The sequence below is a fragment of the Mustela nivalis genome (genome assembly GCF_964662115.1).
Source record: "Mustela nivalis genome assembly, chromosome: 3".
Lineage (NCBI taxonomy): Eukaryota > Metazoa > Chordata > Mammalia > Carnivora > Mustelidae > Mustela > Mustela nivalis.
Genome location: NC_139022.1, coordinates 73,868,049 through 73,892,428, shown reverse-complemented (window position 1 = coordinate 73,892,428; position 24,380 = coordinate 73,868,049). Strand labels below are relative to the sequence as shown.

Sequence of the window (24,380 nt, the reverse complement as noted above, 5' to 3'; positions counted from 1 at the left end):
AGATAGATAAATTAGACTGCATCAAAATTAAAAGTTTTTGTGCTCCAAAGGATACCACCAAGTGAGTGAAAAGACAACTGGGAGATTGGGGGGAAATATTTATAAATCATAGCTCCCTTAGAGACTTGTAGTTAGAATATATAAAGGACACTTAAAACTTAACTGTAAAAAGGCAATCAAATTTTTTATTTTATTTTATTTCATTTTATTTTATTTTATTTTTTAGTGAGGTCTGTGCCCAGTGTGGGGCTCAAACTCACAACTCTGAGATCAAGAGTCACCTGCTCTACCAACTTAGCCAGCCAGCCAGACATCCAAATGACAATCAAATTTTGGGCTCTGGATCTATTTTTTAAAATATTTTATTTATTTGAAAGAGAGAGAGAGAGAGAGAGAGTATGAGCAGGAGGGGCAGAGGGACAGAGAAAGAGAATCCCAAGCAAACTGGGCACTCAGCATAGCACCCTACTCATACTGGATGTCACAACCCTGAGATCATGACCTGAATTGAAATCAAGAGTCCGCTGCTTAACCAACTGAGCCACCCAGGCACCCCACGACAATCAAATTTTTTAAAAAGTACACAGGATTTGAATAGTCATGAATCCAGATAAGGTGGCTAATTAGCACATGAAAAGATGCTCAAAATCATGAGTCATTAAGGAAATGCCAATCAAAACCATGTGAACACCTCACAGCCACTAGAGTGGTTATAATACAAAAAAATAGACAGTAACAAGTGTTGGTGAAGATGTTGAGAAACTGAAACTCATTCACTGTGCTGGGAATGTAAAATGGTTCAGCCACTTTGGAAACAGTTTGGCAGCTCCCCAAATTGTTAAACATAGAAATTAACGTGTGACCCAGTAATTTCACTTTTAAGTATTTACCCAAAAGAAATGAAAACACATCCTCATGCAACACTTGTACACAGATGTTCATAAAACCATTATTCATAACAGCTAAGAGTAAAAACAGTGCAGATGTCCATCATCTAATAAGTGGATAAATAAAATATGGTCTTTACCTATAATGAATATTATTCAGCAATAAAAATTAATAGAATACTGATATATACTACAAAATGGATGAACCTCAAAAACATTATATAAAATGAAAGAAGCCAGCAGGAATCTGCTTGAGATTCTGTTTCCCTGTCCCTGTGCCCCTCTCCCTTCTCATGATCTCTGTCTCTCCTTCTCTCTCTTTCAAATAAATAAATCTTTAAAGGCTTTAGAAATGAGTTCTAGAACAAACGGAAGAGAAACCAGAGATCACAAGAACTCAGATTGGGTACCAAAAATAAGTCAAATTGGCTTAGCTTCCTTTCACAGGTGGAATTCCCTTTCTGTTTAGATCCAGAAATGCTATAAACCTGTGTATCTGGATTTTGTTAAGGTATATTAAAAAGATCTCTCAAAAGCACCTGCATGGCTCAGTTGGTTAAGCAACTGCCTTTAGCTCGGGTCATGATGCCAGAGTTCGGGCATCGAGTCCCGCATCGGGCTCCCAAATCCATGGGGAGTCTGCTTCTCCCTTTGACCTTCTCCTCTCTCATGCTCTCAAATAAATAAATAAAATCTTTAAAAAAAAAAAACAAAAAACCTCTCAAAATGTTTCATTGGATAATTAGGCAATTTGGGGAAAGATGCCTTAAAATCATGGAGCGTTTGATGGATTTGTAAGTGAACAAATGTACCAAAAAAGGCTGATTAATGGATGTATGTCATTGTTAGAGGGTTACTTCATTGTGAAATACAGTACTATGTATAAAATTTTATTCTGATGATCACCTTTATCAATGGTTTCGCATATGATAGATCATTGGGAATAATCAATTATTGAATCTTAGCAGCAAATGTTAAATACCATTAATAAAAATTACAGTGCATTTGCTAATTTTTATCTGCACATACCTAGTAAAAGAAGTAAGAGTTAAAAAGGCAAGGAATATTTTCTGGGATTAAGTTTTTGCAGATTATTATGTATTCATGTGCTCCAAAAAAAAAAAAAAACTTTATAAACATTAAAATTTAGAAAAATTAGGTCTCAAGTAACCAAGTTTTATTTTTCTCTCCCAAGTGCCTCCAAATTTCAATTCTGAATTGAGTAAAGCCACTGGAAGGTACATGCATGCTGAAAACATTGCTAGTCTTGGCCAGCCCGGGCCCCCATGGGCTAGAACTGTATGCTGGCTGTAAAAAGTACTGGGTTTAGTTTCCTGACAGCATTCGCTTCCTAAGCAAGGAAATACTGACATACTCTTGGGGAATTAACATCCCAAGAGAACCTGTCAAGTCAAACTTCTGCTCTTCCAGCCAGTTTGAAACAAAATTGATGGTTCTGTATACATGTTGTCTTTCACCTGGAATGCGTAGTGGTGCTCCATGATATTTATTAAAGGTGGAAAAGCCAGTACAGCATGTTTTGGAAACTAAGACCTGGTGTGCCGACACACGTTCTAGATGATCCCCGAGTTAGTGAGTTCCTCACAAATACTCATCTGTTCATTCAGTGTTTACTGGGAAAGATGTTTTCTCCTCTTTTTTTTTTGTTTTTTGTTTTTTGTTAATTGTTTGGTTAGAATATATTTTTCTCTGGGGGGTGGAGTGAAGCTGGAAGTTAAGGTTCTGCCAAAACACAGGTTGCAAAACACCTCTGAGTGACCTAAGTTCCTATGCCAAACATGAATCACTGAAGTCCATGCTTTCAACACTTTAGCAGAGGTCTTTCAGATTCAGTGTTTAGCTTATTCTCCAATGAAATAGATATTCTGTGCTTTTCTCCTAGGGCTTCTCTCAGCAACTTACTTTTACAAACAGTACAACAGAAAACTGGTAGCATTTAATTGGATAAATGCTGAAGATTATGTTTCCTTTCAAAAGAACATATACTATGTGAAGGGTTTAATAATTAAACTATTTCATAAGATTGTAATTTCTACTTAGAATTATCTTATAACATATACTTCTTTAGTTTTAATATAATTTAGGTCAAACCACGTGATTGCTTTGGCATTGGTATGCGAGTACTTTGCCTCGATTCTAGAGTTTTCCATGACTCTAGTAATCCTAACAATACATACCACTTATTGAGAAAACTGCCAAGCAGTTGTGCCAAACATATGCCATGTGTCATTTTCAGATCTTCTAGCATTCCTATAAGATAGATATTATAGGAATATCTATATATCTGTATCTATATATCTATATATCTGTTCCAGTTTTCTGTATGAAGCCGTTGGTACTCAGTAATTAAGCAGCTTATGTTGTTTTACTGGCTATAAGTGGAAGAGGCAAGATTTGAACCCTTGTTTGACACCAGTTAGTCACCCTCTCCTTTGAATTGGATAAGCCAGTTCCCTATCCCTTTTCTTTCAGTTTTGAAAAACTGTGTCACTTTTTTTTTAAAGATTTTATTTATTCATTTGACAGAGATCACAAGTAGGCAGAGAGGCAGACAGAGAGAGAAGGGGAAGCAGGCTCCCTGCTGAGCAGAGAGCCCGATGTGCGGCTCCATTCCAGGACCCCAGGATCATGATCTGAGCCGAAGGCAGAGGCTTTAACCCACTGAGCTACCCAGGCACCCCAACTGTGTTACTTTTTAAGTGGAAATATGTAGCTAGCCTTACAGGCCATGCCACATATTTAAAAGACTTAACACATTTTAGGTGAGGAAAAGAATATTCTACTCAAGGATGTTTACTATACATGATTTTAAGCCATCACTTTGTAAACATTATGGTTAACCCATTTGTTTCTTCATAGCGTAGATTATTTTCTTAGTCTAAAACCTTTCCATTGTTCTCTCTACATTAGATCCTGGGTCTTTAGGCTTACTTTTTAAATTTGATTCCTTGTTACCTTTCCTTCTTATTTATTCTACATTATATGTTTTTAATTTATTTATTATATTATATACTTACTACTTATTTAATTTATGACCATCTTCCCTACTACTTCACATTTTACTTAGATAATGTGCCCAGGAAGTGTGGACCAAGAATGTCTTAAAACAAACAACAAAAAAAACAACCCTCTACATTCCCATTCCCATGTATTTGTTCTGTCCTTTTTTATACTGAGTAGAAAGAACCAGAGCAGAGATCTTACTCTTGTTTTACCTGTAACGTAAAATCAAAGACTAAAGAAGTGCTAGAGTTGCAGTATTTTCTAATTTAAACCTGATGTAGAGGAAGGAAGTAATAAGACCACATCTGGGGGCGCCTGGGTGGCTCAGTGGGGTAAGCCTCTGCCTTCAGCTCAGGTCATGATCTCAGGGTCCTGGGATCAAGCCCTGCATTAGGCTCTGTGCTCCTCGGGAGCCTGCTTCCCCCTCCCCCTCTGCCTGCCTCTCTGCCGCTTGTGATCTCTCTCTCTCTCTCGCTGTCAAATAAATAAATAAAATCTTTAAAAAAATAAAATTAAATTTTAAAAAATCTTTTAAAAAAACCCAAATCTGTGTTTTAGGAAGCACACTGTGGACCATGTTTAGAGGAGTATTATAATAATTTAGGCAAGAGCTGATGAAGTTTGAAGGAAAATAGAGGGGATGGGGATAGAGAGAGATGTAAGATGTGGAGGCCCTTAGGGAGAAAATATCTGTTTAACTAGAGGAACGGTTGGATGAGGAGTATTAAAAAAAAGGAAAGTTTCTTGAGTGTCTCCCAAAATGTAGAGAAGTAGGTTTGGGAGGAAAGATGACACTTACAGATAGATTTCTTTTTAATCTATTTGCTTATTACTTGGCCATTAGACTGCAGGAGCCAATGGGACACAAACTCAGTGTTTTTTTGTTATTGTTGCTGCTGTTGATTTAACATAATGCCATACATTTCATAGGTACTCCTTTGGTTATGTTGAGTTTTATGTCCTCAGCGGTCATATAATTAGAGGTGTAAAGAGCCTAAAACAATAACTAAAATGCTAATTGTGATCATCTTTGGTTGTTAGAATTATGCTAATTTTATTTTATTATTTTACTCTGAATACTCCAAATTTTATCTTAGTATTTTATTTTGCATATCCCAGATTGAACATACATTACCTTTCTTTTAAGAAAAAGTTAAAGCTTATTTATTATTTCAGAAAAGAATGAGGCTTGGCCAGCAAATAAAAATCATCAGGGCAGCCTATATGGACAAATAATATATATCAAATAAAGGACTAGTAATTTGAACAAAAATTTTAGACTAATTTTATATGCCCATCAGAATTTCAGTAGTGCCTGTGTTACTACACGATTGAGCATGAGTGTCATATCTTATTTTCAAGTTTCGTATACTCCCTTATTATTTATTAGAGGAATCAGTGTTCTGGGCTAAATCACTCAGTCCTTTAGGTTACAAAAGCAAATTGCTTATAAGACCCCTCAGCTATCAGCTCCCCTCTTACTGTTGCCTTCTTTTCCTATTGTTTTGAATTTCTGAATAGTCTTTTATGCTAAGGCAAAAGAGGTCACTGTATCTGTCTGTAACATTTCCTATAACAGGCAGACCATTTTACAACAAAGCTAAATATGAGGAATATGAAACAAATGCCACACATGTGAATTAGATATACATAAAACAATTTTTGTTTTTGGTTTTCCAGCCCAGAGTGAAACTTTCACTTAAGCTTCTCTGAAACAGGGACACCTGGGTGGCTCAGTTGGTTCCCCATCTGCCTTTGGGTCAGGTCATGATCTCATAGTCCTAGGATGGAGACCCCACTTCCGGCTCCCTGCTCGGGGTGTTTGTGTTGGGGGAGCCTGCTCCTCCCCCTCCCTCTGCCCCTTCCCCCTAAATAAATAAATAAAAACTTCAAAAAAATATTTCTCTGAAACAGAGAGGGTGAGACATAACCTTATATAAGCCAATATGTTTGCTTTCCATGACAGCCTGAAAAAAGAAAAGAAAGGAAAAACGAAAGGCCCGAGAGAGTTCTTCCAAGAATCATCAGAAATGAATTAGAGTGGATAGTGCAGTGGAGGAATGGAGGAATTGTTCCCCAGATGGGGAAACAGAAACAAACCAACCAACCAAAGCTTTCACAAGAAGGAGAGTGGATACACACCTTAGACATACTTTCTCCTGGCATGGATGCATAAAATACTACATAGTCATTATAGACAATAGTGCAAGCAAAGTAGAAGGAGATGGAGAAGGCAAAACAAAAACAAAAACAAACAAAGGCGGTCAAATGTCATAGTTTGTTTCCTGTCATTAGCTTATATCCTTTTAAACTAAGTGTATGACACTCCAGTTTTTACTACAGGTCTGTAATGTGAGCATACACATTTGATATTTCCAGAAAACTTGTCTTTTACTATCAGCATTCTTTCTCTGCAGGACGTTTCTTGGAGGCAGGCAAACATATATTTAGTGAGATCTGACAGTGAGGCTAATGATGTACCAAGGACTAAGAATAGAAGATAGACATAATTTCTAATGTCCCAAGAAAAGAAGAGGAAAAAATTATTTGCAGGAGAAAGAACCTATCTGAAAACTATCTTCATATTTCAGTATCAGAAAGAAGTTCAAAGAAGTTATCAAGTGCCTCCCCCAGGATTTTCCTGTGGGAATCTTTCTCTCTCTCTCTCTCTCTCTCTCTCTCTCTTTTTGATAAAGATTTTATTTGTTTATTTGAGAGACAACGAGTGAGAGAGCATGAGAGAGGGGAGGGTCAGAGGGAGAAGCAGACTCCCTGCTGAGATCATGACCTGGAAGCAGTAGCTTAACCAACTGAGCCACCCAGGCGCCCCTTTCCTGCGGGACTCTTCATTGAAAAGTCACTGGGAATGTCATAAATGCCAAATATAAAAGAACATGATGTAAGGTTTACAGAATGAGGGGGAAGTCTTGACTCCCTTTTGAAAACCCGTGTCCAGGGAAATAGTAAAAAATGCCACGAGGACAAGGCTGTGTATCATTCACATATGATTTACAAGTGAAAGAGTTGCTAGCCAGGTCATCATGCACAAGAGACGTGGTGATGTTAGAGAAGTCAGTTGTGGACCAAGTTCTAGTTAGATTTGCATTATTTATAGAAGAATATAAATATAAGCGACAATAGTGACTAGGAGAGAATACTATAAACCATCAATCATGACTCTTCCATAATAGTAAAAACCAACAGAATGTATATTTGCCCTGAGATACTCATCATAAATCTGAATTTTAGGTGCACTTAAATTTGACATGTGCAAAATTTAAATGTCCCAGTTGCAGTCAACGGAGGCCCACTATAATATAGAGAAAAAGTGTATATATATTATATATATATATATATGTACATATATATATTTATAGTGCTTATATAACAGAAAAAGTAATACAGAGAAAGTATATAGAGTAATATAGAGAAAAGTGTATATGTACTTTTATATATATATAAAACTTATGTACTTACTATATATATAGTGTGTATATATATACACACTATAATATAGAGAAAAAGTATAAATATATGTATATACTTTTTATACTTTATACTTTTTCTCTGTATTATAGTGTGTGTGTGTGTGTTTGTGTGTGTATACAGTTACGTAGCAATGTTTGTATTTGTTCTAGAAGAAAAGACATGGAAGCAGTAATTTGGGTAAGACAGTATTTGAGGGGAATTGATAAATGCAGGAAAGGGAGAAAATGGTACCTGGTGGCATTCAAAGGGCAAGCATGCATACGTTAATCTACTATGATGTCTGGAAGTTAGTCTTCCAAGGTGTCAGTTATATTAGCCTGGTGGACTCTGCAGCAGTGACATACATGAACATGGGTATGGTTCACTGAGAACAGTAATGGTCTCAGTTCTTCACCTTTCCCTAGGTCTGTGTCCTTTTTGTGGGACTTTGCAGGTCTTGTTGTCTGGAGGTGTAGTATATTTTCTTGCGTCTTTATTCAGAGATGAGCAGTGCGGGCTCACCTTGGCTGGTAGGATTTAGAATATAGAGCCAAGCAGAGACTTGGAAAGACGTTTGTGCATTTGTGTTTGCTTCTATCCTATGCCACCGCCATGAGACTAACACATCTGAACTAAACTGAATGATAAGATCCACGTGGGGTAGTACTGAATCATGTCAGTCACCCTAGCCACAGACATCCCAGGTCAGCCATTAGCTAGTGAACCTTGCCTAGATCACAGAGATGCTGAGCCCCAGACCCCAGATGCATGAGCAATCGATGTTTATTTTATGTGCTGCTGAGGATTTGTGATTAGTTATGACAGGACATTTTTGTGGCCTTAGAAAACCAATTCAGTGGGAAAGGTGATTATATTTATAATATCCAAGGTGACCAAATGATTTCTTATGTATAGACAGAGTGGATCATATATTTTTGGCTATTTGTCATTTTAGGATATGTATTAAACAGTGGGAAATGATCATGTCTTCCTTGTAGAATTCACTTATTTTAGGTATTTCATTCAATGCATTAGAAACCTAATATTAACCAGCTGGATCTTTTAAAGGATGTATTATAAAAAAGAAATAGAATAAACCCTGAAGGAATTTTCAGTTTATGTATGGAAACAAAATTAAATGTAATTTTTATCTGCATCTATTTTTAAAAGGTTTGAGTGGTTTATAATAGCTACCATTGTTGAGTGTTTCTTGTGCCCAGTGTTCTAACACAGAAGTACTGTTATCTTTAATTTACAATGAGAGGGCATTAAGAGCACACTTATCTTTATGATCACTGAGTAATATTTGGAACTGTTGAGTCACTGTATTGTATACCTGAAACTAATATAACACTATGTTAACTACACTGGGATTTAAATTTTAAAAAATTATGATGAGAAAACAGACCCAGAGAGATTAAAAAACTTGTTCAGTTTCTCATTGCTAGAAATTCTTCCTAGGATTTAGGAAGGTTTTAAACTCTACCCTTTCAACCACCACACTTCACTACCATGAAGAAAAATAATTTAAGTACTGGATTTGACAATACACTTGTGGATTTATTTTTATCTTTAAGGAAGTATTTCAGTGTAAATGTATTTTTATCATTTGCAAGTGCCCAGTACATGTGATTGTTTTCTAATTCAATACAATGAAAAGAAAGAAATGTGGATATAAGCAGTTGGGCATCTTCTGCTGTTTCTATCACCTTTATTTTTAGGTACTTTTAGATGTTTTTTTTCAAATGGATTAACCAGTTTTGTTTTCATTTCCATCATATACATAATTGGAGCAATAACATTTGATTCATTTTAAGAAATAGAACTTTGCAGTTCTTACATTAAAAGACAGCATCATTACTGTATTACTAATATTTGTTGCAATACGACTTCAGAGTTGGTATGGGATGACACATGTTCTTATCAGAACACAGGCTTCTGCAGTATACTGTTAGAACGCTGCTCCGGGATGGCACCCGCCGTATAGCTGCCAAGACTCTTTGTACACAGTATTCATAGTTCAAGGCTGATAAATAAACTACTACTTTGCCATTTCTAGAAAGCAGCAACACAGGACTAACAACACTACCTAGCTTGCAAAGGGACTAGACCGAATGAAGGCAGAACATATGCTTTTGTTTAGTTACCTTGACTGGCATCAGACACTTAGATATAAAAAAGGAAATGTAGATGAGCTAATGGTTACATCTTCACCTACTGTCAAGGGAATTTGTAATATAAATATGCTTGGTTTGGGTTGATCCTTACATTGAAGAGATCTAGAAGAAAAAAGTTAAAACATTTCATCTAGTTTTTAAGCAATAGCTGGAGAAAATGAGTGATACACATGATGAATTTTTACTTCTTAAAGCACTTTTCCTAAATTTGTTCCTGTTATTCTTAAATGTTATAAATTGATCACATAATGGAAAAAGCACAGGTCTGAAGCAGAAGTGCTGCTTTTTTTTTTTTAATATTTTATTTATTTGCGAGAGAGTAAGCGAGTGAGAGAGTGAGAGAGGTTGAGAGCGCATGAGAGAGCACAAGAGCACAAGCTGGGGGAGGGGCAGAGGGAGAGGGAGAAGCAGGTTCCCCGCTGAGTGCAGAGCCTGACAAGGCCAGATCCGGGACTTATGGGATCATGACCTGAGCCAGATGCAGCCGCTCATCTGACTAAGCAATGCAGGTGCCCCCGAAGCAGAGGTTCTTAACCTTTTTGTACTATGTCCCTTTCAGCAGGCTAGTGAAACCTAAGGATACCTTCTCAGAAGAGTGTTTTTCACTAATAAAATAAAATGCATAGTACTACAAAGGAAACTAGTTATAATGAAATGTAGTTATCAGAATATTTTTAATATAATACTGTATTGTAGGTATTCCTTTATTAATGCATTGCATAATTAGACAGTATATTGAAAATATATGAAAGTTAAAGTTAAATGTTATATTTTAAAGATATGTAGGCTTGAATGAGAACATTAGGTATGGGTGGTCTTTAATTCACCTCCTTCCAAGGACTGATCACCAACAATTAGAGGTATGAAGTACTGGAAAATAACCAAGGTATGTGGGTCACCTGAGTAAGAACCCTCAAATTCATCATGTTGCCTGACCCACGAAGTGCCTAGATAGTTGCTATGACCATCTATAGTTAAAAGATACTCAAACATATGTAATCTAGCACTGGTTATAAAGTAGTCATGTATGTAAATGATAGCTCAAGATATCTTTTTCAACTCGAAGATAAGAAATACCTGTTATTTCTGTTGGTGACTCCTACGCTCTATTTGTAAGCTCCTCCCCCATTCAGATGCTGAAGCCCTAATCCCTAATGTATTGGCATTTGGAGGTGGTAGGTGATTAGGTTTGGATGAGGGCATGAGGGAGGGGTGCCCATGTTGGGATTAGTGGCCTTATAAGAAAAGGAAGAAAGATCAGAACTTTTTCTGTTCTCTTTCTCTGCCATGTAAGGACACAGCTGTAAGTCAGAAAATGGTCCTTATGATACCAAGTCTGCTAGCACCTTGATCTTGGACTTCCTAGCCCCCAGAACTGGGAGAAATACATGTTCATTGTTTAAGCCACCTGGTCTATAGTATTTTGTTATGGCAGCCCAAACTGACTAAGACAGTAGCAGTCACAAGTATCATTAATGCTACTGAGGTTTATTGCATACATTGAAAATGGAAAGAAATCCTTAGTTGGAAGTTATAAAATAAAGATATAAATTAGTTTTTCTATTCAAGTTCATGGATCTCCTGAATTAGTTTAAATAAGGACTCTACCACTTACTCACTATGAAATTTGTCATTTCAACTTTCTGAGCTTGGTTTCTTTCATCTATAAAACGAAGGCCTGAATGTGCATTTTATAGTGTTGTTTCATGATCAAATGAGATAATGTGGGAAAGCTTTGTAAACTATGAAGTAATAAACAAATGTTAGCTAATTTTATTATGTATTTAAACTTTTTATCCTTAAGGAAATTTTGAATTTGGTTTGGCTTCAAGCCAAATACAATAACATTTGAATCCAGTTTATTTTCTCACAGTCTCACAAATTCTTCACTCTCCTAACACCTTCTATTTAAGATATGAAGAAAAAGAGAAGAGAGAAAAAGAGCTGAGGGAAGCCAAATAAAAGAAAACAGAGCAGGAACTAGAGAGAGGAGAGTAACAGAAGCTAGCTCTTTTGTTCTCTTCATTTTTTCTTAAATTGACGTTAAATATATAGTAGTAGAGTGTATAAAATGCACAAATTTTAGGACTATACAGATGGATGACTTTTTATTATGTACAAGCCTGGGTAACTACTACCTCAGTCAAACTCTAGTACGTTTCCATCCCCTAGAATCTTCATGCTCTCCCCCAGGCATGTCCAGCCCTTACCCCCGAGTTAACAGTGTTCTGACTTCGCTAATGTAGATTACCTTTGCCTGTTGCTGAACATCATATAACAAATCACATGGTATGTAGGCTATTATGTCTAACTTCTTTGTTTAGTATAATGTCTGTGAGATTTGCCCTTGTTGTTGCGTGTTATTACTGGTTCGTTGTGTTTACTGCTTTGGAGAGTCCCTTCACTTTTATCATTGCTTTCATCTCAGAAATGCTCAGAATCCCACTAATTCAACAATAATCGTGTCTCACTTTAGAGATGATACAAATATGATAACAAAAATGTAGCGTTCTCAAAGATAGCTTATAATTTCCCTGTCTTCCCAATTTCAGGAAAAGTTTCCCTTTTCTTGTAGGTACTCTTTCTTTCTCTAGGTCTGGAATGCATGAAAATGTAAATAATCTGTAGTATAAAATGCAATAATGTGAGCATTTTTGTGGTCTTTTCTGCCACCATCTTTGAACAATTTTCCGATAGACCAAATCAACATTGAATCAATAATAACTATTGTTGTAAGTTGAAGAAAAAAAAATACAGATCCAACATTAACAATAGAAGAGCAGAAAAATCATCTGAGAATCTAATATGAACCTCTTCTGGAATTTATAAGTATAACTCTGGTTCCATCACATTAAAGATTGTTATGCTTATAGAAAAGCTGAGAGACTGGGGGATCTGTTTGCAATTACCAAATCAAAATGCAATTAACTAGTCACTGGGAACAAACAATGATGTATTTAAATGCCCTTTTGGAAATGTAGAATTGGTAACGGAGATCAGGTTCCCAAGGTTCGGATGTTTTTACTTATGAGCCTTCCTATGAAATATCTGTCTGAGGATCTCTGCAATAGTTTGTCCTAAGAGAAAGAAAGATGGAAAATACAAAGCAAATGGCCCTTCCATCTGGGCACTGGGGCTTCTCTTATTCTCAGAACACATCAAAGGAAACTTTCCCTCCATTCTCTGAATCACTTTGTTCTGACCTCACTTATAATGTATAAATACATTTCAGACCAAGGATTGAATTTTGCTGGCACATGATCTTTTTTCCTTACAAAATTATTACAAGGAAGTGTCTCTGATATGGTTGAGATGTGTAATTCGGGTTGGAAAGAGAAAACTGTTGCTTATGAAAGTAAGGACATTTCTATAGCTTACAAGACAGAAATGTTCATTTTCCCCCTTTTCCTTTGCAAAAGTATTTCTCTAGTGTATGATTTCCTAAACATTTAATGTTTATTAGCTCTTTGTTGTTTCTCCTAAAATCAGTCTTTAGTCAACTTTTGGCTATAGTTTTTAATGGAGAGCAAAAACATTGGAATATATCCATATTAGTGGCTGTTAGAAAAACAAAATAACAGGGCACCCAGGTGGCTTAGTTGGTTAAGCAGCCAGTTCTTGATTTTGGCTTGTTATGATCTTAGGATCCTGTTAATCGAGCTCCAAATGGGCTCCTTGCTCAGGGGGGAGTCTGCTTGAGCATTCTCTCTCTCCCTCTGCCCCTCCCTCCGCTCCTCTCTCTTTCTCTCAAATAAAATAAATAATTTTTTAAAAAAAAATAACTTTTTTTTATACTTCCAATACATACTTCCAATACAAGGGACATGAACTCAATAAAATTAATAGATGTTTTCTTTATATTTCTCCTGATACTGTACTGGCGGAAGTAGGAAATGGTAGTAGAATTGTTTAAAGTGGAGCAAGAGAAGAGGCAATGGGGAGCCTGGATAATCCATGAACTATTTCTCAGACTAAAGTGTGACTCACTAATGGCCCCATAATGACAGTCTCAGAGAGGAACATAGGGCCTATGAAGGATTCCCATGAGTTTGGTTGACTTCTGAGACTCATGCTCCACTAACTGAGGGACAGGGGACACTAGATGTAGATTAGTTGACTCTAAGGACTTAAGAAAAAAGGTAGGAAAAACATAAGCAATTATCTCTGAGGAGCATTGCCTTCAGCAAGTGCAAGCCTATAGGCTCCACCCCTGCCCACAACCCTAGTGATTGCGAACCTGGGGCAAGGGTGTACATGGAAGTCCTATACCATTTGTCTAAATACTTAAACATTGGGTGCCTGTGTGGCTCAGTGGGTTAAGCTTCTGCCTTTGACTCAGGTCATGATCTTGGGGTCCTGGGATTGAGCCCTGCTTCGGGCTCTCTGCTCAGCAGGGAGCCTGCTTCTCCCTCTCTCTCTGCTTGCCTCTCTGCCTACTTGTGATCTTGCTGTCTGTCAAATAAAATAAAATCTTTTTAAAAATTAATAAATAATAAATAAATACTTAAACATCTATATTAAGAAAAAAATACCATTAAGAAAGAAGTCCTTGTCTCCTACCTTGACAAACACTTCTCCATAATGAACTGGAAGGCGGGGTTAGAACTTAGCACTCTTAGACTCCTCAGAGTTTCCAGCCGGGATTGGCAATGTAGGGGGAGCTGGTCTAAGCTCTGGCCTCCCCCTACTGCTCCCTGCAGCCTGTCCTACTTCTCTTTCAACCTCAGCTCCATCCAAATCTGAAGGCATCTCCTGAGTTCACGTATGGACATGTCTCTGGTCCAAACTCCATCTCTAACCCCTGCTAATAGTCATCCCGTGACCAAGCCCCCAGGCCTAGAGATGCATATACTATTGGCTTAGGGGAGCTTCCAGGAATTCAGGCCTGCAGGAGGTCACTCAAGTCCTTCAAAACACATTTGGAGCCATTTGCACAGTGAATTGCAGGGTCTATGTATATATAGCTCAGTTTAGAAATGGGGTTGGAACCCTTGATGGGCATGCCCCTTAGCCTCAGGGGTACCTCACCCCATAAGGGTGGCATGACTGAAGGAGCCCAGAGTAGAACCATTTATAAAAGGGTTTCTCTTGCTTGTGCCTAAGACCGTTCTGAATAGTCACACTTGTTATGTGTCAGGGATGTCCCCAAAGTCTGTTTTTCATTGTACCAAGGACTGTGCCAGATACTGCAGACACAGAGATGAGTATGTTACCACTCTTGAATGAATTGTCCCCTTGTGAAAAGGCCCCCATAAAATGCAAATATCAACACAGGCAGAGGGAAGCTCCTTCCTTTCTCAGGAACACTGCAATGAGACTGTCACTCAGATGGGCTAATTGTGCCATTGAAAGGATAGTGCTGAAAGCCAAACCTTGGTTGGCACAGCCACTAATTCATGTTTTCTAAGAGACACGCTCCAGTAAACATGTCTCCACCTAGTGTCTGCTTCATTGGGTGAAGTCCTGGCCCACTGCTAGCTCCCCACCCCTTTCTGCTGACTGCCATCCTAATCACAACTCATAGGAGGGGATCCTCCCCTGATAGCCAGTGCCCAGACTAACCCAACCTGCATTTAGAACCTTCTCCACCTCCACCTACTAGAGTCTTTCTCATCCATGGCAGATAGCATCTGGGCCCCTTAATTTTTCCATCCCTCCAAACCCCTGCTGGATTATCTGAATAACTAAACAAATCTGGAAGGTGAAACACTCCACAGGGCTACTGGCCCTGGCCCTTCAGCATTATTGTAGCCATAATAAAAAGTTTGTGCTTGACTAAAAGAGACCTAATAACCAGATAGACTGAGTCTGCCTGGATCCAGATTTGGACCAACCAGGTATAAAGGTATTTTAGGGACAATTGGGTAAATTTGAATTTGGTCTTAGTATTAGATGATATAAAAATGTGTTGAAAGAAGAAGACTGAGATTGGTGATTTGGGGGGGAAAAAAAACAGACTGAAAAAGAATAACAACACTTGCAGAAATATCTGGAAAGATATGCCCAAGAATTTAATTGTGGCGATCACTGGGTAGTGACAACGTGAAGTTGATTTTTTTTCAATTACTACAATGGTTGCATACTTCTATAATAAGTGTTATTTAAAAATAATTGGAAGATGTAACATTATATTTCTAAATGTTCAGAAAATTGCTACATAGCTTTCAGCCTATCCTTCTAGATGAACTCAGGCCTGGTGAAGACCCCACAATAAGTTGTGATATAGAAATCAGTAGTTCCCAGAGGTATTTGTAGACCGAACCACATTAATCTTTCACCCCTATAAGTTTATTGAATTAAAGTTTAGTGTTATTCCTTCAGCTTCCACAAAAGGATGAAATAAAAATATCTATTTGAAGAATGTTTTTTAAACATTCTTAAGTAAACACTTAATTTATGAATTCTTTCTAAAGGTCAGTGGCTGGAAAAAAATTCTTTCCTTTTATCACTTTTTCTGGACAGGAGAACTCTATAATCTGTCAGATTTCTATGTTATCTTGGTTGCTAGGGAACTCATATGTAAATTTGGCATGTAACTGCATTAACTAACTAATTACCTTGGAGCTTAAAAGTGTAATCTCTTTTCTCTTTGCATGTCATAATTATTTCATAAAAATCCAATTTAGAAACAATTCTAATTGCCCTTTTCTGCTTTTATGATCATTTTCTACACCATTTAAAATTCATTCTGGAGAAAGAGAGATGATAAATCAAGAATAGGTCTGCCCTACATATCTCTATAGGGCCTTCAGGCAATTTAACAAGCAGTAGACAGTGTTTCAGGATATCTACCCACCCAGCAACTGTGGTCCCTTTTTCTGAGTAGTGAAGCCCGCAGGGCCGAATCTCCCCCATTCCAGCTTCTATTGCACAATTGGATCAAATGGCTACATGACCAGATCCAAGCGTGAGAGTCTCTATTCTGGGCATTTGGAATTGATAAAGCAATTCTCTCTGGTCTCGACTGCTTACTTAGGACACTGTGAGGCACAAATAAGCCAACAATTAAAACAACCAGTGGGAAGTAGTCTCTTACTATCTTTGAAAAAGAGAAACAATTTAAACAATCCATGTTGAAATCATTTTATTTTGCTTTTTTTTCTAAAAGAGAGATATTGGAAATACAGTGTTCTAAGTTCCCGGACCATTAAAAAAAAAAAAATGCCAAATGTAGTAGTATAAATATTCTGCAGGGTTCAATGAAACAGTCTCAGTGAGGTGCATGCCGTTGGGCAGGAGAAAGGTTGTCATTATCATCACTTGCAAAGTGATAACCAAAAGCACATTTCACTCCGTTATCTCCCATTTCCTTAGAGAGAAGGCAGGCTTCAGGAAGTTTTGTTTTTGAAGGCCACAGAATTAGATTTGTTACCTAACTCTGATGCCTGCCTACTTCATTCACTACCTCCTCCAAGAATGAATGCAGGTAGGACAAGTGTTCTTTTTACCGATGACTGTTCCACTAAACATCATTCAAAGACAATAATTGTATGTATAATGAAGTCCCTGCCACGGAAGTACATTTACTTTCCTGCCTGTCATTAGCATTGTCAACAGACTCTATCTTTGTAGTGTCATACAGCGGTTTTTATTGTTGCTGGTGCACTGTATGGCATCAGATGTGCTGTTTCCCCTCTGGAGGTATGTTACGATCGCTGCAGTTGTTGCCCAGAAACTAACAATTGCACCAAAGGCATGTTTTATCTAATCAGTTCAGCCTCACGAAGTAGGGTGGAATAAGAAATCTCTCTTCCCCCAAGCAGAACTAATAAAATAAACTTTTAATAAATGGACACTAATTTTAATTGAAGAGAATTAATATCACCCTATTTTAGTGGCATGAGATAGCAACTTATTAAGTAATTTCCTTCCGGTTTGAAAGAGCCAGTGAGTATTTTAGATGAGATAGCCTCTGCTGTTCTTACAACTGTGATGCCCTGCTTGGGGTAGTGGAGAGTGGTTGGGATTGCTTTCACCTCCACCAGATGGAGGACCTACCTTGAATTCAGGGCACTCCCACACTGCCCCAGTCTCCAACCAGAGACTTAAATTCTCAGTACAGATTTCTGATCCCTCCATTTTCTGATTTTCATGTCTGTTAAAAAAAAAAAAAGTGATGTATTCTCAAAACAGAAACAGATGTGAGATCTAATTTCTTATTGGAAGTGACAAAACATATAAAGATTTGGCAAGACATGCATTTCACATATTTCAAGACTTCAAAAATAGTCATCAAACAAATAAAAGAAAAGCTAGATAGCAGGGTGGTCTTTTTCTGGTTTCTATGTTTCTTTTTCTAAGACTCCCACGGTAGTCTCTTGTCAATAAGACACAGAAAAATATCGAAATATCATCTATAATAGGAAATATGTAAGTATATTTTATCAAAAGAATGATTTAAGAAGAAAAACAGTAAATGTTCTAGTTTTAAAGATATAACAGCTACATTTTAATCTGACTGTAAATTTTCATCAAGTCACCTTTGATGAAATGAGCTTTTTCTATCAAAAAAGAGAAAAAGCTGAGAAATGAATAATTTTACTCATTAATTTCTAAAGGTAGTAGCTATCCAGAGTGAAGACATAGATACGGTTTTTAAGAAAGAAAGATGGAAGCATATACTGATGAGTAAGTGTGATTGTGCGAAGTCAATTTGCATTTATATAGCACCATTTTTCAGGTGAGTCAGTCAATTGCTAATATATTTGCTACAATGCAGTGCTATGATGTAGAATCCATATTAAAGAGAAATGATGTGGCTTTTTTTTTTTAAATAAATGCATTTGGGTCCAGTGAACATTTATCTGATGGCTAGCATCTACCAAACACTGGGCTAGGTGGGGACTTCGTACTGTCATATATCTTTTATAATAGCCCTGTTTGCCTCTACTGCCTCCATTTTTGAAAATTAGGAAACTGAGGGTCCAGGAGGATCAAATGACTCAGTCAAAGTCACATATATGGTAAATTGTGGAACTGAGATAGAAATGCAGACCTTTCTGGATCTAAAGTTGTTTTCATTTTACCCCAGTTAACTCAAGGGAAAAGTCTACACATTTTCAGAAGTCTTTGTCTTTGAATGGTGCTTAGAGTTACAAATTAATTTTGCAAGGTTTTTTTGTTTTGTCTTATTTTGTGTTAAGTGTTAAAACGACCTTTCAGGACATTATGGTAGAAAGGAGGGCCGATTCACAAAGTTGCAGGGACATGCCAAAGTTTGTGTCTGGTTTGTGACAGAACAAAACACAGTAGCTTTAGGGGATTTGGATTAGTGCCTGAAACTCCTCTCCAGTCAAGCTCAACTAAAAAGATGTGATTGCTGTGTTCCATGAAATATCTGCTCTCCTTAGGAGAGTGGTCTGCCCGCTGTGCCTTGAGGAACCTAAGGGCTTCTGTGGAAAGCCTCAGGTAGCAGCTTGAGAAGGAGAGGAAGCAGCAGCTGGAGAACAGAGAACTGGGAAGGAATCCACACAGGAAGCTTTAAGCTACCTCTTGCCTTTAACCAGCAGAGTCCTATTTTAATCTGCTTTGTGTATTTCTCTCCCTCATAAGATTTTGCCTTAAGAAAAGGGTTCTGTGGCTTGAAAGTGTTTGAAAATTACATCTATGTGGATACTGAGTTATCTTGAAGTTTTTGTACTTCTGTGTTCAGGCATCTGGGGAACATGGTTAAAACCAGCGATTAAGAAACAGACATTAGGGGCACCTGGGTGGCTCAGTGGGTTAAACCTCTGTCTTCAACTCAGATCATGATCTCAGGGTCCTGATATTGATCCTTGCATCCGGCTCTTTGCTCAGCAGGGAGCTTGCTTCCCACTCCCCTCTGTCTGCCTTTCTGCCTGCTTGTGATCTCTCTTTCTCTGTCAAATAAATAAATAAAATCTTTTTTTTTTTTTAAGAAAGAAAGAAAGAAAGAAACAGACATTAAAGAAAGGTGGGGCAGAGTGCTTTGAGAGTCTGTAAGGTCATACAGTGTTTTATATGTGTGTCACCATCAAGATATGTTTACCAGTAGACAGAATATTCACCAACTATGTCTATGTTGAGACTTCTAACATCAAACCTAAAAGACGTTTGTAACAGGAGCTTGTCAGTTCATCCCAACAGCTGTTTGAGCAGCTTGACGAAGTAAGCATAAAGCTGGTGGTTAGACTTCCAATTTTTAAGATAATCTTGTTGTCTTTTTTTATTTTTATTTTATTTATTTGACAGATCACAAGTAGGCAGAGAGGCAGGCAGAGAGAGAGAGGAGGAAGCAGACTCCCCACTGAGCAGAGAGCCCAACTCGGGGCTCGATCCCAGGACCCTGAGATCATGACCTGAGCCAAAGGCAGAGGCTTTAACCCACTGAGCCACCCAGGCGCCCCAAGTATGTGCTAAGATTTCTTATGGAATAAGACAAATAAATAGATCTCACTGTAGGCATTCTCTCTCAAGTTCTTAATCATTTGGGTATACACACACACACACACCTGTTCTCGCCTTATGTCCCTTCAAGTCTGTGCTAAAGGATTTTCTGCACACCTTCAGTATCGCCCCTACTACACTGTTTCTCATAAGAATCAAATCTTACTCATCACTGCAGTCACTAGAGTTAGTACTGTGCGTGACACACAGATGCTCAATGACAGTGTGGTGGGTATTAAATGAGTATATTAGAAAAAAAGAAACGAGCATATCAATTCTCATTTTATGCTTGTCAATGCAAAGAGAGATAAGGGTTTCTCTTCAAGTCTTGCAAAACAGCATGCTACCTTACAGCTTGACTGTCATTCATAGTTATTCTGATTTCAGAAGCATTTACAGTTAAGAATATAGGTCATGAAATTAGAAAAGGGCCAACTCCTGTTTTTATTTTTGTTTTGTGAGATCTTTTGCATTAGAGTATTCTGGTTTCAGAAAACTAATGGTAGAAGAAAGATGTATAATGCGCATCTTACCCTCCAAAGTCAGTTTGCCTTACATATTCTTTTTATAACAAGGGTGTTGACCATTGAAGCTTTGAGGGAAGAGTAGTGTTGGAAGAACTTCCAAGCTCCCATAATCCCAATATCAAAAAGCATCCTATGGTACATTGAGTTTTCTGTCATCTTTCTTTCACTTTTTCTCAGTTTTAATTGGAGTGAAGTAAAATGCTGTGGTATCTGTCTTGTGTAACTCAGAGAGTGTCCCCATTGACCACGGGGCTAATCTTAGGGATGAGACCTTATTCCAGAGATAGCTTTCCCTCCAGGGCATCCAGGGAAGCTGGGTAAGCCCATCAAGAGCAAGCAGTCCTGTAAGGCACATAACTAGAGGTGCCTCCACAGGGTGCGGCCCAGAATAAAGATGGCGCCGGCTTGCCGTCTCTTCCCGCCAACAAGGCGCCAATTTCACAGTTTCGGTTCCTGAAACCTATGGCACTTCCTCCTCTCGCCCGACACGCCTTACCCAGCAACTGCTACTTGGCATAATCTTATTGGCTCTTCCCCCTCTGTCCTCACTTCCCTTCTGCTGCTCTATATAAGGTGTGCCCCCGCACAATAAAGTGAGATCCTGCTTCGACAGATGCTTCGACAGATCCCCCAAGCCCGGTGTCTTCTGTGGGTGCCCGGTGTCTTCTGTGGGTGCGTTCCGGGTTCGCGACACTCGCCATCCCGCTCAGCCCCAAGGAGAGGCCTCCGGCTGGCCCGGGCGCCTCCTCCCCTCGGCGGGGAGCCCAACACAGTCCGCGAAGCCATCCTGAGCATTCCAAGGTTCTTACTACCGAGAGGTGTCTCGCAGGTGCTACAGGGACTGTTACAACCATTGCTCCCTCCTGCCCCAGCTGCCCCTGGTAACTGAAGCAAAGGTTCAGGAGGACATAAATACATCCACCTCCAGAGTTAGTTGAATGGAAAGATGAGAGACACTGTGTTTCAAGTTATTTCTACCTCTCTGTGCCTTAACTAACCTTTCTTCTTTGTTTCTAATGTAGGAGTTCTATTTCCCTTCTTTATCAAATGCATGCATGTGTGTGTGTGTCAGAGAGAGAGAGAGAGAGAGAGAGAAGTAATGAATTTAGAATTGAGGGTGGCTATTAAAATTTAGAGTTGCATAAACATAGCCTTGTAAATTTCTGGGAGTTCAGAGTTCACCTTCCACACTGTTCTCAGGAATGCATCTGGTCTTTCACCTGAAGGTGAATGAGAAAAATGCAGTGGCTTGAATCATGAAACATCTTAAAACTTCCCAATTGGGTGGCTGGAACATGGTAAGGGAGTTTGAACAGCATATTCTGGAAGAGAGGCTCTCTGTCCCAGTAGCACATCAGCTCAGTTACTTAAGAATCTCCAAGAGTATTGAACCAAGTGTCCATGTCTTTTAAAGTTGTCCAGGTGATTCAAAAGCACAGTCAAGCAACCCCCATTCTGTAGAGAGCTATGACCTTCTAAAAATGGTGATGGGGGATAATTCGTTAAACACATTTTATGGGTTTTTTCTTGTTGCCACAACAGGCATCTTTTTGTATCCTAGATGCAAAATCTATTCTTTCCAAACCTAAGTCACCACAAGAAAATTTGACCAAGACAGATTGTTTTCTTTCAAAATTAGGTACATCATGTAAACATTGCAAAATTGAACTACTGCTCTCTCAGATGAGCTCAGAGGCAGATAATACATCTTCATGAGAAGAGAAGACTGCATTTAACATTTATAATTTCCTTTCATTGCCATTAAAAATAAATTGCTCAATCACTGTTGATTCTAAGTTTCTTGACTCATACTGGATGATAGAAAACAAACGTGGGTGTCTGGTTCCCAAAAGCTTTTTCTCATAACCCACCTCCTTAACTTTTTTTTCTCCTGTGAAAATTTGATGTTGGAATTGAAGATTTATAAGGAAGTGGATCTAGAGAATCTAATGTCAGCCCAAGAACCGTAGATGTTTTGAAATAGCGTCTTCTAAACTCTCAGTGTTTTGAAAGGCATGACTCAAACGGCTGAACATTTCTCTTTTCATCCAATGCTAGAGATATTTCTTTTAAATTTTTGGAAGTGTTTTTTAGAACACTTTTTGCGGGGAAAAAGGTAAAGCATCTGTGTCTCAAATGGAACGAGGAAGGATCTTGAAGAGATGATGTCATAGAGCTGTGAATTAGGTAAAAAAAGAAAACGATTTTTAGACATTAAAAAAAAATAAGCTAAAATTGCTTTTGGAGATGTGATAAGTGGGAAGTGAGGTTAGTTTTACTAGAGAATGAGAATGAGTCTTTGGTTGGTAACACATTCTGTGAAATACCTTTCTATTTCCTCAAGTATTTAAGATTGGGTCAGTGGCCTGGAGTCTGGGCAGGGCATTAGGAGGATCTGCCTCACTGACTGCACAGGCATAGTCAGTAACTCTCCAGTAACTTTGTCTTTACAGTGGTGGAAAAAGAAACTTCGAATTGAATATAAAATACAGAGTATCCTTATTACTAAGGAAAGATATTTATTAAGATATTTATTAAGATACTTATTACTAAGAAAAGATAAATAGGGCTAATTAATATGTATGCAACTACTTTTTCTTTGCATGTAATACATATAACCATTGTCATATTTTTTAAAAAAGTAAAAATAATTGAACATACCACAATTTGTTAACCAACGAAATGTAAAGTTTCAAAAAACAGTTTCGAAATAAATGTAAGTATATTTTGTTTACTTAGTCGGTTTTGTTCTTGGGGTAGATTCTAGAGCAGCATAGTTTGACTTTTAAGAAAGGAAGGGGAAAAAAAGCTTTCATTCAGGATTGCTTATTGTTGGCAGGGACTAGGAATTACCAACCTAATATCCATTCTCTTATTTTTTGCTACTAGGACCTTGCTTTTTCTGGAGGGAGGGAGAGAAGTGGCAAAATTACATTTTCCAGCTCCCTGTTGCTAAGGATACCTATATGACACATCCCTGGCCAATAAGGTTTGAACTTTCATACCAGGGTGACTCTGCTAGCACACTTGGTCAGGGCCTTGTTCTTCCTGTTTTCTGCCCACACCATAGTCTGATTGATAGAGTTAGAGTGGGGACTAAGGCACTCAACAGAGTGGTGGAAAGGGAGCCATCTTGTAAGCATGAGGAAAAGAGATCAGGAAATATGGCTGAGTAAAAAGAAAAGGACTCTGAGTTCCTATTCACATCATGAAGCTGCCCTACTGATAATAACTTTCTACCTTCAGTTTCATTGTTATCCCTATTTTGTGGGTTTTTGTTAGTGGTGGCTAAATGCAATTTCTGAAATTATTTATATAATGATCATATTGTTTCCAATTAATGTATATTCTGAAAAGCTGGTGTTTTCATTCTTTCTGGAATAGCAATAAAGATTATTCATGATGCATATTACAGGATTCTACAATTGGTAGCAAATAGGCATTGGCCAACCTTCAGCCAGTCACAAGATGGTTTAATGAAAATGATGCCTTCCTGCATAACTTGGAAGCCACATTCCCAGAAAGCATGATATCTTCCTCTGCACCACCTCATTGTGGCTACTGCTACTTCTTTCTTTGGTTCAGAGAAATAAACCATCTAAAAATTCCTTTCTGGAATGAAAAGGCTGAAAACCCCCTGAAGATTCTATCTATTCTCTATGACTACTAAGGAAGGAGGAGAAATACTAAATAATTAATATTTTATTTTCCAGAAGTACATTATGTAAAATCTCTCACTGTCATAAAGAGAGAGACTCATATGCTAACTCATTAGAATTCCACTAAAGATTATTCTATTATGCTAAGAAGTAGTTTTGGATATATCTTTGAGACTGTATGATTCCAGAATAGATTATTTCCCAAAGTAATAAACCCTTACCAATTTTAAG

General features: G+C 37.9%; 1 long non-coding RNA gene across 1 annotated transcript in view; it reads left to right on the top strand.

Annotated features, from left to right (window-relative positions):
* LOC309861646 overlaps positions 1-23,541 on the top strand; it is a 151,228-nt gene extending 127,687 nt beyond the window's left edge. Inside the window, exon 4 of the long non-coding RNA XR_014310088.1 lies at positions 23,380-23,541. This is a non-coding gene — a long non-coding RNA (uncharacterized lncRNA). The remainder of the gene's footprint in view (positions 1-23,379) is intronic.
* The last annotated feature ends 839 nt before the right edge of the window (positions 23,542-24,380 follow it).